The sequence below is a fragment of the Orcinus orca genome, chromosome 16, assembly GCF_937001465.1.
Source record: "Orcinus orca chromosome 16, mOrcOrc1.1, whole genome shotgun sequence".
NCBI lineage: Eukaryota > Metazoa > Chordata > Mammalia > Artiodactyla > Delphinidae > Orcinus > Orcinus orca.
Window position 1 is genome coordinate 86,028,882 of NC_064574.1, and position 13,864 is coordinate 86,042,745.

At 40.8% G+C, this 13,864-nt stretch overlaps 1 protein-coding gene across 12 annotated transcripts in view; it reads left to right on the plus strand.

Annotated features, from left to right (window-relative positions):
• Window positions 1-13,864, plus strand: part of GNA12 (G protein subunit alpha 12) — a 126,048-nt gene that overhangs the window by 36,450 nt on the left and 75,734 nt on the right. The gene's annotated exons all lie outside the window — the stretch shown is intronic.

The window sequence follows — 13,864 nt, forward strand, 5'->3', positions numbered from 1 at the left end:
GTATGCACACCCTAAATTTGCTTCATTTTCAGTTGCTAATTATTGTGATTTCTCATGGAGCTATGGTTTGAGAATGTGACTGGCTAAATATTACTGGAGGACAATTTTAGCAAAGCAAACAGACCAATTTAAAAAAAAAAACTTGGGGAAAATGAAGAGTTACCAAATATGAGTGTGTAAATTACTACAGCCTTTCTGGAGAGCAGTTTAGTAATATTTATCAGACTCCTCAAAATGTGTTCATACTCTGATCCAGCAGTTCCACTTCTAGGAATCTGTCACAGGAGAAGAGTCAGGTATGTGCAGATACGCCTGTACCAGGGAGTCCCTGACATGTGTTCACACTTCCCATGCATTGGAAACAATTCAGGTGTTCAGCAATGGGGCATCAGTTTAATTCTAGTACATCCCAGTATTGGATTGCTATGCAACAATTACAAACCTCTGTGTTTTGAAATATTTAATGACATGGGGAAATGTTTGATATATTGCTTGAAGTGTTTTTAAAGATTTATAAAATGCTTATACACACAAAGAGAATTTATATACAGAATGATACAGATAACATTCTAAGATGTTAACAAAATTTATTTTTAGTTAGTGATATTTTTGAGGATTTAATTATCTTTTTTATGCATTTCTATGTTTCCTCTATTTTCTACACTAAAAATATTTTCGTAATCAGAAAGAAACAAATTCCATTTTAAGAAATGTGCCCATAAGCAATGCTGTCCAACAGAAATGTAACGTGAGCCACATATATACTTCAGCCACATTAAGGAAGGCAAAAGAAACACAAAAATAATTTTAATAATGTATCTTAATAATCTAAACTACCCCAAATGTTATACTTTCAACATGTCATCAATATTAAAAGATAAAATACATTTATCTTTTCATAGTCAGTCTCTGAAATCCAGTATGTATTTATAACACATTGAATTCAGACTGGCCACCTTCCACTGCTCACCAGACACAGGTGGCTGGGGGCCTCCCTGTTGGACAGAGCGGCCACAGGCTCTTCTATTCTGTGCCAAGATAACGTATATGAGGTTTTTTACTGTTTGGAAATCAAAGTAGAATCTGAACTTGCTGAATTTCCTCTAATTTAACCAGGCGTGCAACATATATCCCATAGTTCTAGATTTAATTACTGCTTTAAAAACAAAAATTCTGGAGAATAACAGAAACACTGCGTCCATGGAAGGTCAATTCAGATGGTTCTAGCCTCAGTGCCTGCTGTCAACTGTGTGAAAAACAGCGAATAGGGCAACTTCCACCTCCTGCCTCTTTCTTTGCTCCCTTATCTCCCCAGCCACACCCGTAGAGGAAGAGAATATAGATGAAAAAACACTAGCCTGAGCCTGAATCACCCTCAGTGGCTGGGTGATTGAGCTTCCATTTTCTACTCTGTAAAATGGGCACAATACTACATACCTCTCATGGTCACAAAGATGAAGTGAGCTAATACACACGCATACCCCCATCCATGTATATCTTTCCGTATATCAGCATATCTGTCTAAACTGAAATGGGAATTCAATGAAGCACTTACCTTTACTATTTACAGTTTATTCAGATATTTACCACTGTATTTTATTTTTTTAATTCTTGCTAAATTATTTCACAATGTGAGTCCCAACTTGAATTTTGAAAACCCTGAACTAGCACATTAAGCTGTGTTATCTGTTTGTAGCGTTTGCAGGAATCTTTTCCCCTTGGAATGATAGTTAGTATTTACTTATTCTCAAGTTTCTTTAATATTTTCTGTACATAACAGGAAGGCTTCACTTCCCCTCGTACCACAGTTTGTCTTTATAACGTTTAGTGAATCATTTAGTCAGGCAGCTTCCAGTGCTCACGCACCTGGAAGAGTGGATGAGAGACAGGTTGGTTGGTTTGCGGCGCCAGGAGATGACTTCACAAGGCTCCAGTCAGCTGGCTCTTGAGTTCTGAAATTGAGTGTGGATTTTCACATTCCGGTTTAGGAGATCTGAGGAATTCTGAACTGATGCGGAATTCCTTTCTTTTTTTTTTAAACTTCTAGGAGAACCAGCCTTTTCTAGGCAGCAAAAAAGAGCTAATGGTGCTTCTCCGGGCACTTCCTACACCTAGAATTTTTCTTGCACTTCCATCTATTTCCTGAAAATTTTGCCTTGGCTTTCCCATTGTCCCGTTAAATTTAATTTGTCATAAACTCACCCAAATCTCACCCCTCCCGAGCCATCCCGTGCTCTCCGCTTTTAGATCTCCCTGTGCGTCACCTCCGTAGGCGAGAGCCTCAGCGTGCCTGCTGAGCGCCCTCCCCACCTGCAGTTGCTCCTTCCCTGATCTCGTTCTGCTCCTTCCCAGAGCCTTGATCGCTCCCTGCTTCTTACAGAGGAAATTCCAGACTTCTTAGCTTGTCACAGTCTGGCTTTAACCTGCTCCTCTCACTGATGTGACGTTTCTGACTGTCCCAAGACCTTTCATCTACCCCAGATGGTGGTGTTTACCTCTGGCCTGTGCTTTCAATGCTCTGCCCCACTCCTGTGATAGTATTGGAAGCTCGGAGCAGGCGCCATATCGAGCACCTCTTTGGCCTTTCCCCCGTTCCCTGGCACTTTTCTTTGCCAGACAGCCTTCAGTCTGGCTGCAGGGAGACCTCTGTAGGTGGCTTTCCTGGAGAGGGGGCGTGGTGAGGGACAGTCTGTTCTATGAGAGCAATGCATTTGTTCCCAAAGCTCACAGGAGGAAGAGGTGTAGTGGGGACAGGACCCTGGCCCGGGAGGCCGTCCAGCTCTGTGTCATAGAAATGATGGCGCTCTGGTGACTGGGTTGCTGCTTGCCACATCCCCTTCCTCGCTTTTTCTCCGACCTGTAAGTTAGAAGGTAGCCTCCACTCCAGCCTCAGAGAGAAACTGAGAGGAGCCGTCTGCCCTTGCTTGCTGGACTCATTAACTTAAAGAAATGTATCCTGTTTACATTTCTGGCAGCATTTCTTTTATTTGGATGCTGGCCAAAGGCAAACAACTCAGCCTAGTGGGTTTAAAAAACAACAAAAACAGAGCTTTCCAAGTACATATGCTGTTATCTAATTGGGTGAACGTGCAAAACCTTAACATTTTCTTCATGTAACTTTCATTCTGTAGAGAAAGCTCATTTGATCTACTAGCGTTTTACATCTTTCTTAGCTTTAGTATTTATTGTGGGAAGAGTTTAGTAAGGAATGACTAATCTGAAAAGATTTGGTTTGATTAGGGGCTAAACTAACAAAATCTATTTTGAAACGAGTTAACAGGATTTGCAGTTTTTGGTCTTCATCCAGTAAAACCGAACACACTCACACACACACACACACACACACACACACACACACACACACACACACACACACACACACACACACACACTAATCTACATCCCCAGCAGACAGGGAAGCTATTCTTTGACTAAAAGTTTAAATTGCTGGATTTATAAGTTGTCTTAAAAATGTGTTCTTTGAGCAGAAGCAAGAAGAACTACAATTCTGCCACCTGTGGAAGGAAAACCACATTCACAGAAAGACAGACAAAATGAAAAGGCAGAGGACTTTGTACCAGATGAAGGAACAAGGTAAAACCCCAGAAAAACAACTAAATGAAGTGGAGATAGGCAACCTTCCAGAAAAAGAATTCAGAATAATGATAGTGAAGATGATCCAGCACCTCGGAAAAAGAATGGAGGCAAAGATGGAGAAGATGCAAGAAATGTATAACAAAGACGTAGAAGAATTTAGAACAAACAACAGAGATGAACAGTACAATAACTGAAACGAAAACTACACTAGAAGGGGGGCTTCCCCAGTGGCCCAGTGGTTGAGAGTCCACCTGCCAATGCAGGGGACACAAGTTCATGCCCCAGTCTGGGAAGATCCCACATGCCATGGAGTGGCTAGGCCCCTGAGCCATGGCCGCTGAGCCTGCGTGTCCGGAGCCTGTGCTCCACAACGGGAGAGGACACAATAGTGAGAGGCCTGCGTACCGCAAAAAAAAACACAAAAAAACACTAGAAGGAATCAGTAGCAGAATAACTGAGGCAGAAGAACAGATAAGTGACCTGGAAGACAGAATGGTGGAATTCACTGCCACAGAACACAATAAAGAAAAAGAATGAAAAAAAATGAAGACGGCTTAAGAGACCTTCGGGACAACATTAAACACAACAGCATTCGCATTATAGAAGTCCCAGAAGGAGAAGAGAGAAAGGACCTGAGAAAATATTTGAAGAGATTATAGTCGAAAACTTCCCTAACATGGGAAACGAAATAGCCACCCAAGTCCAGGAAGCGCAAAGAGTCCCAGACAGGAGAAACCCAAGGAGAAACACGCGGAGACACATAGTAATCAAATTGACAAAAATGAAAGACAAAGAAAAATTATTGAAAGCGACAAGGGAAAAATGACAACATACAAGGGAACTCCCATAAGGTTAATAGCAGATTTCTCTGCAGAAACTACAAGCCAGAAGGGACTGGCACGATATATTTAAAGTGATGCAAGAGAAGAACGTACAACCAAGATTACTCTAGCCAGCAAGGATCTCATCCAGATTCGACGGAGAAATCAAAAGATTTACAGACAAGCAAAAGCTAAGAGAATTCAGCATCACCAAACCAGCTCTACAATAAATGCTAAAGGAACTTCTCTAAGTGGGAAACACAAGAGGAGAAAAGGACCTACAAAAACAAATGCATAACAATTAAGAAAATGGTAATAGGAACATAAATATTAATAATTACCTTAAACGTGAATGGATTAAATGCTCCAACCAAAAGACACAGGCTTGCTGAATGGATACAAAAACAAGACCCATATGCTGTCTACAAGAGACCCACTTCAGACCTAGGGACACATACAGACTGAAAGTGAGGGGATGGAAAAAAATACTCCATGCACACGGAAATCAAAAGGAAGCTGGAGTAGCAATACTCATATCAGATAAAATAGACTTTAAAATAAAGAATGTTACAAGAGACAAGGAAGGACACTACATAATGATCAAGGGATCAATCCAAGAAGAAGATATAACAATTATAAACATATATGCACTCAACATAGGAGCACATCAACACATAAGGCAACTGCTAACAGCTATGAAAGAGGAAATCGACAGTAACACAATAATAGTGGGGGACTTTAGCACCTCACTTACACTAATGGACAGATCATCCAGACAGAAAATTAATAAGGAAACACAAGGTTTAAATGACACAACAGACCAGATAGATTTAATTGATACTTATAGGACATTCCATCCCAAAACAGCAGATTACACTTTCATCTCAAGTGCACATGGAACATTCTCCAGGATAGATCACATCTTTGGTCACAAATCAAGCCTTGGTAAGTTTAAGAAAATTGAAATCATATCAAGCATCTCTTCCAACCACAATGCTATGAGATTAGAAATCAATTACAGGGAAAAAACCGTAAAAAACACAAACACATGGAGACTAAACAATGTGTTACTAAATAACCAAGAGATCACTAAATAAATCAAAGAGGAAATCAAAAATTACCTGAGACAAATGACAATGAAAACACGACGATCCAAAACCTATGGGATGCAGCAAAAGCAGTTCTAAGAGGGAAGTTTACAGCAATACAAGCCTACCTCAAGAAACAAGAAAAATCTCAAATAATCTAACCTTACACCTAAAGAAACTAGAGAAAGAAGAACAAAAAAACCCTAAAGTTAGTAGAAGAAAAGAAATAATAAAGATCAGAGCAGAAATAGATGAAAGAGAAACAAAACAATAGCAAAGATCAATAAAACTAAAAGCTGGTTCTTTGAGAAGATAAACAAAATTGATAAACATGTAGCCAGACTCATCAAGAAAAAGAGGGAGGGGCTTCCCTGGTGGTGCAGTGGTTGAGAGTCCGCCTGCTGATGCAGGGGATACGGGTTTGTGCCCCGGTACAGGAAGATCCAACATGCCGCGGAGCGGCTGGGCCCGTGACCCGTGGCTGCTGGGCCTGCGCATCCAGAGCCTGTTCTCTGCAGTGGGAGAGGCCACAGCGGTGAGAGGCCCGTGTACCGCAAAAAAAAAAAAAAGAAAAAGAGGGAGAGGACTCAAATCAATAAAATTAGAAATGAAAAAGGAGAAGTTACAACGGACACCGCAGAAATACAAAGCATCATGAGAGATTACTACAAGCAACTATATGTCAATAAAATGGACAACCTGGAAGAAACGGACAAGTTCTTAGAAAGGTATAACCTTCCAAGACTGAACCACGAAGAAATAGAAAATATGAACAGACCAATCACAAATAATAAAATTGAAACGGTGATTAAAAATCTTCCAACAGGGCTTCCCTGGTGGCACAGTGGTTGAGAGTCCGCTTGCCGATGCGGGGGACGCAGGTTCGTGCCCTGGCCCAGGAAGATCCCACATGGCATGGAGCGGCTGGGCCCATGAGCCATGGCCGCTGAGCCTGCGCGTCCGGAGCCTGTGCTCCGCAACAGGAGAGGCCACGACAGTGAGAGGCCCGTGTACTGAAAAAAAAAAAAAAAAACTTCCAACAAACAGAAGTCCAGGACCAGATGGCTTCACAGGTGAATTCTATCAAACATTTAGAGAAGAGCTAACACCCATGCTTCTCACTCTTCCAAAAAATTGCAGAGGAAGGAACACTCCCAAACTCATTCTGTGAGATCACTATTGCCCTGATACCAAAACCAGACAAAGATACTACAAAAAATGAAAAATACAGACCAATATCACTGATGAATATAGATGCAAAAATCCTCAACAAAATACTAGCAAACAGAATCCACCAACACATTAAAAAGATCATACACCATGATGAAGTGGGATTTATCCCAGGGATGCAAGGATTCTTACTATATATACGCGAATCAATCAATGTGATACACCATATTAACAAATTGAAGAATAAAAACCATATGATCATCTCAATAGATGCAGAAACAGATTTTGACAAAATTCAACACCTATTTATGATAAAAACTCTCCAGAAAGTGGGCATAGAGGGAACCTACCTCAACATAATAAAGGCCACATATGACAAACCCACAGCAAACATCATTCTCAATGGTGAAAAACTGAAAGCATTTCCTCTAAGATCAGGAACAAGACAAGGATGTCCACTCTCGCCACTATTATTCAACATAGTTTTGGAAGTCCTAGCCACAGCAATCAGAGAAGAAAAAGAAATAAAAGGAATACAAATTGGAAAAGAAGAAGTAAAAATGTCACTGTTTGCAGATGACATGATACTATACGGAGAGAATCCTAAAGATGCCACCAGAAAACTACTAGATCTAATCAATGAATTTGGTAAAGTTGCAGGATACAAAATTAATGCACAGAAATCTCTTGCATCCTATACACTAACAACGAAAGATCAGAAAGAGAAGTTAAGGAAACAATCCCATTCACCACTGCAACAAAAAGAATAAAATACCTAGGAATAAACCTAGCTAAGGAGGTAAAAGACTTGTACTCATAAAACTATAAGACACTGATGAAAGAAATCAAAGATGACACAAACAGATGGAGAGATATACCATGTTCTTGGATTGGAATAATCAATATTGTGAAAATGTCTATACTACCCAAAGCAATCTACAGATTCAGTGCAATCCCTATCAAATTACCAGTGGCATTTTTTACAGGATTAGAACAAAAAAATCTTAAAATTTGTATGGAGACACAAAAGACCCCGAATAGCCAAAGCAGTCTTGAGGGGAGAAAAATGGAGCTGGAGGAATCAGACTCCCTGACTTCAGACTATATTACAAACCTACAGTAATCAAGACAGTATGGTACTGGCACAAAAACAGAAATATAGATCAATGGAACAGGATAGAAAGCCCAGAGATATACCCACGCACCTATGGTCAACTAATCTATGACAGAGGAGGCAAGGATATACAATGGAGAAAAGACGGTCTCTTCAATAAGTGGTGCTGGGAAAACTGAACAGCTACATGTAAAAGAATGAAATTAGAACACTCCCCAACACCATACACAAAAATAAACTCAAAATGGATTAGAGACCTAAATGTAAGACCAGACACTATAAAATCTTAGAGGAAAACATAGGAAGAACACTCTTTGACATAAACCACAGCAAGATCTTTTTTGATCCACTTCCTAGAGTAATGGAAATAAAAACAAAAATAAATGGGACCTAATGAAACTTAAAAGTTTTTGCAAAGCAAAGGAAACTACAAACAAGACGAAAGGACAACCCTCAGAATGGGAGGAAGTATTTGCAAACAAATCAATGGACAAAGGATTAATCTGCAAAATAAACAGCTCATGCAGCTCAATATTGAAAAAACAAACAACCCAATCAAAAAATGGGCAGAAGACCTAAATAGACATTTCTCCGAAGAAGACATACAGATGGCCAAGAAGCACATGAAAAGCTGCTCAACATCACTAATTATTAGAGAAATGCAAATCAAAACTACAATGAGGTATCACCTCACACCAGTTAGAATGGGCATCATCAGAAAATCTACAGACAACAAATGCTGGAGAGGGTGTGGAGATAAGGGAACCCTCTTGCGCTGTTGGTGGGAATGTAAATTGATACAGCCACCATGGAGAACAGTATGGACGTTCCTTAAAAAACTAAACATAGAATTACCATATGACCCAGCAATCCCACTACTGGGCATATACCCAGAGAAAACCGTAATTCAAAAAGACACGTGCACCCCAATGTTCATTGCAGCACTATTTACAATAGCCAGGTCATGGCAGCAACCTAAATGCCCATCAGTAGATGAATGGATTAAGAAGATGTGGTACATATATACAATGGAATATTACTCAGCCATAAAAAGGAACGAAATTGGGTCATTTGTAGAGACGTGGATGCATCTGGAGACTGTCATACAGAGTGAAGTAAGTCAGAAGGAGAAAAACAAATATCGTATATTAACGCATATATGTAGAACCTAGAAAAATAGTATAGATGAACCAGTTTGCAGGGCAGAAATAGAGACACAGATGTAGAGAACATATGTATGGACACCAAGAGGGGAAAGTGGCGGTGGGGTGGAGGTGGTGGGATGAATTGGGAGATTGGGATTAACATATATACACTAATATGTATAAAATAGATATCTAATAAGAACCTACTGTATAAAAAAATAAATACACTAAAATTCAAAAAAATGTGTTCTTTGAACAGTTTAAAGTGTTACATAGTATTGAGATGAAGTCATCAATCTGCTTAATACTTTAACTGTTTATATTTGGGCAACTGAATAAAAGTGCATGGTTATTGAAAAAATTAATACTTCAGTAACACTGTTACTGAAAGAAGGGCTTTTTAAATAGCCATTACTGAGACTTCAGTAAATTGTTTTCTGCCTTAGTTTTTTCTTTTGTGAGTATATATGGATTTTAGAATTGTCCTGGCCTTTGTGTTTTAGGAAGTTGGTTTTTTATTGAAAAAGGATGGGGCAAGATGTTTTATTATTCTGTTATGCCTGCTGTATTAGTATTTTTTAAGACTTAGCAACTCTATATCATGATGGGGATATATATAACTATCATTTCTGCAAAATACAGTGAATGTAACATTTCCAAAGACCTTAAGCTCCTGCTGAAAAGGAGGAAAAAGCGGACTCAGATTTTAAGCAGATGTCCCAGAGTAGAAAAGTTCCGTAGAGCTCAGCTTTGAGATTCAGAACAAAGTTAACAGAGAGTAGTTTTTGGCTAGAATAATTTAAAATAAGGGCAAAAGAGAGATCTTTTTTTCTTGATGCCCTTTCCCTCCAAATGAAGTGAGTAAGATATAGAAAATGGACTATAGCTCACTGGTAGAATTCAAAGTTGGTCAGCAGTTTTGCCAATTTCCCTGAATTTCTAAAAAGGAGAAATAAGGAGCCTTTTCTTCGTGTTTGGGTGAAGTTAATCTGGACCAGTTCCAGCTTGCCTGGGTGGCAGTGTGCAGTGGGAACACAGGCTGCTTTTGGATACACCGGGCTTTTTTAAGCCAAACCTATGTTCACCCCAGTAATTAGGGCAGGCCTGGTCTGTGCAGCATTGAAAGCAGTCTTGGTAAACGACGGCTCAGGCTTCTAAAGGCCTGTTTGGTTCCCTGCCTTTGCCTCCAACATCAATTCCCGAGGGAGTAGAGACTCGCTTTAACCCATGAGTGAGGCTGTGTGTGCTCCTTGGGAAGTAAACTTTTTAACTCATAAACAGAGCACTGGAAGGATAGCTCTTGTGTCAAGTCGGAGGTGCTGCATTTGAGTCGTGCGGGCAGAGCCATCATGAATGGTAGGTGTGTTGGCTGCCTGACTCGGGGGCAGGTGGGGCTGAAGTCCTGACCCAGCTCCTTGCCGAGCCTGCGGGAACCTTCCTGTGATTCACACAAAGGTGCTGTGACCCTTTGCCTAGAAGCTCACCAGAGAAATCGCTTCTCCTTTCTCTGTGCTCGGATGCTTGCTGTTGCGCGTAATGTGGAGAATGTGAAGCATCTTTGTCTCCATGGTTCTGGAACATTTTAACTATTGTCCTCTGGGGCGGTGGGGGAGTCGGGGTGATGTCGCCAGAGAGAGTGCAGGAATGGGTGGAGGAGGGGACAGGGAGGAAGGAGAGCTGAGGATTGATTTGAGTCCTGTTTCCCTTCTGGGTCGGTTCTGATGCACTGTTGCCACTTGTTGAAATTATTCGGCACTTAGGGTTTTCTGAGCCTCACCTCTTCCTACCAGTCTCTCTTCCTTTGGCCTCTAGTAATCTTCCCTTTCCACACCATGTCATTGGAACATATATCGCTGTAATTGCTAGTTAACTTTTTTTTTACTTTTATTTTGAAATAATTATAGGTTCACAGGAAATTTCCCCTAGTGGTTACATTTTATGTATCTATAGTGCAATATCAAAACCAGGAGACTGACATTGGTACAGTGTATGTGTGGGATTCTGAGGCTACCTATCACCTGCGTAGTTTTGTGTAACCAGCACTGCTTATCAAGATACAGAACTGCCCCGTCACCACAGAGATCCCCCTCCCCTCTCTAGTCACACTCACCCTCTTTCCTCTACCAGCCCTAATCCCGAGCAGCCACTAATTCTGTTTTCCATCCCCGTGATTTTTTCACTTCAAGAATATTGTATAAATGGAATCACATAGTATGTGACCTTTGAGAGCCATCTAAGTTGTGTGCTTTAGTAGTTCGTTCCTTTTCGTTGCTGAATAGTATTCCATGGTACAGAGGTACCACAGTCGAGCATCTGTTTTATTGAAGTACATCTGGGTTGCTTCTCGTTTGTGGCCATTGTGAATAAAGCTGCTGTGAACATTCCTGCACAGGTTTTTGTGTGGACATAAATTTTCATTCCTCTGGGATAAATGCCCAGGAGTGAGGTTGCTGGGTTGTATGTTAAGCGTATGTTGAATTTTTTTAAGAAACTGAAAAACGATTTTCTAGAGTGGTTGTCCCATTTTACATGTGCACCAGCAGTGTGTTAGAGATCACAGATCTCTGCACTTGTTGTCACTGCTTTTTGTTTTAGCTGTTTTAATAGACGTGTAGTGATGTCTCATCACAGTCTTAGTGTGCTTTTCCCCGATGGCCGGTGAACTTGGACATCCTGTTTTTCATCTGCTTACTTGCTGTGTGTGTGCTCTCTGGTGAAACAACTCTTCATGCCTTTGTCCACTTTCCAACTGGATTGTTTGTTTAACTATTGAGTTTTGAGCATTCTTTGTATATTCTAAATATGAGTCCTTTGTCAGATATGTGGTTGGCAGATATTTTCTACCAGTCACTAGCTTGTTTTTTCATTTTATTAAGAGAGTCTTTTGCAAAGCAAAAGCTTTAATTTTGATGCAGTCCAGTTTATCGATATTTTTCTTTTATGAACCATGCATTTTGTGTCATGTCTAAGGACTGTTCGCCAAGTTGTAGGTCCTGAAGTTTTCCTCCTATGCTGTAGTTTTACGTTTTGAGTCAATTTTGTATAAGGTGTGAGGTTTAGGCCAAGGTTTTGGTTTTTTTCTTTTCCTTTGCTTATGGACATCCAATTCCTCCAACATCATTTATTGAAAAGGCTACTCTTTATTTAATTGCTTTTGGGTCTTCAAAACAATCAATTGACCATACTTATGTGGGACCATCTCTGGGTTTTCTGTTATGTTCCATTGATCTATGTGTCTAGTCCTTCACCAATACTTCATAGTCTTGCTCACTGTAGCTATGTAATAAATCTGGAAATTGGATTCCTCCCCCTTAATTTTTCTTTTTCACAATTGTTTTAGTTAATCCAGTGCCTTTCCATATAAATTTTAGAATAGTTATATCTATATCTATATCCATAAAAGATTTTGCTGGGATTTTATAGAAATTGTTAGGCCTGTATATCAATTTGGAGGGAATTGACATCATTATTATGTTGATGCTTCCAATCCATGAACATGGTATGTCCCTCCATTTATTAGATCTTTGAATTCTTTCATCAACACATTTCTTTCATCAACACATTTTATAGTTTTCAGCATACACATCCTGTACATGTTTTGTTAGATTTATACCTAAGTGTTTCATTTTTGTGTGATTATTAATAGTATTGCATTTTAAATTTCAATTTTCATATGTTAATTGCTAGTATATAGAAAGCCAGGTGACTTTTGTAGGTTGATTTTTATATCCTATATCCTTGCTGAATTAACTTGAATTCTAGGAGTTTCTTTGGTATATTCCTTTGGATTTTCTACGTAGACCATCATTTCATCTGTAAATAGGCTTAGTTTTATTTATTTTCTCTCTAATCCATGTACCTTATATTTCTTTCCTTCACCTTACCACACTGGCTAGAACCATGCAGAATAGCAGTGATAAAAGTGGGCATCCTTGTCTTGTTCTCATTCTTAGAGGGAAGCATTCAGTCTTTCACCATTGATTTTGATGTTAGCTGAGAGTTTTTGCCCATGTTCTTTATGAAGTTAAAGAAGTTCTCTATTCCTAGTTTTCTGGGAGTTTTTATTATTAGTGGGTGTTGATTTTTTAATTTATTTATTTATTTTTTGCGGTACTTGGGCCTCTCACTGTTGTGGCCTCTCCCGTTGCGGAGCACAGGCTCCGGACGCGCAGGCTCAGCGGCCATGGCTCACGGGCACAGCCACTCCGCGGCATGTGGGCTATTCCCGGACCGGGGCACAAAACCGTGTCCCCTGCATCTGCAGGCGGACTCTTAACCACTGCGCCACCAGGGAAGCCCAATGGGTGTTAATTTTTTTAATCCACATATCTGTCTCCCTAGCCAGATTCTGAGCGTCCAGCGCTCGGACATTGCTTCATAAGCATTTTCTTTTCCCACAGTGCCTATCTCAGGGCTTCGCCCCAGGGAAGCATTAAACAAGTTTGTGGATCAGAAGGACAGGCCATGGCCACCAGTGGCAGATGGGCATATGGACCCTGAGGAGGGAGCTCACAGGAACATCTCTAACCAGGCAGTCCAGGTCCCTGGGTCTGGAGGGGAGACTGTAGCTAGCTTCTGGTCACCATTACCACTCACCTTGGTGGTTCAAGGCAGGTGCTACAGCAGAGGCAGGCAGCACGGACTCGTCTCCTTTGCCCTGGTTTGGGGTAAACCGTCGAGCTGCACACTGTCAGTGGGCGATTGTATGTTACGTGACTTATACTCCAAAAGGCTGTTCTTTGTTTTGAAAACAGCGAGTACCAGCTGGGCAGTGGTGTCCTGCCGCCCTCTGCGCTAGGGGACAGGGCACTGCTGTCCATCGCCCCAGGCCCCCAGCCACTCGGAGCCAGCCAAGGCCTTTCCAGGTAGGGAGGGGCCCTTTTGCTCTGGCTCATCCAGTACTGATGCTGCCAGGGAGTGTTCAGGGGC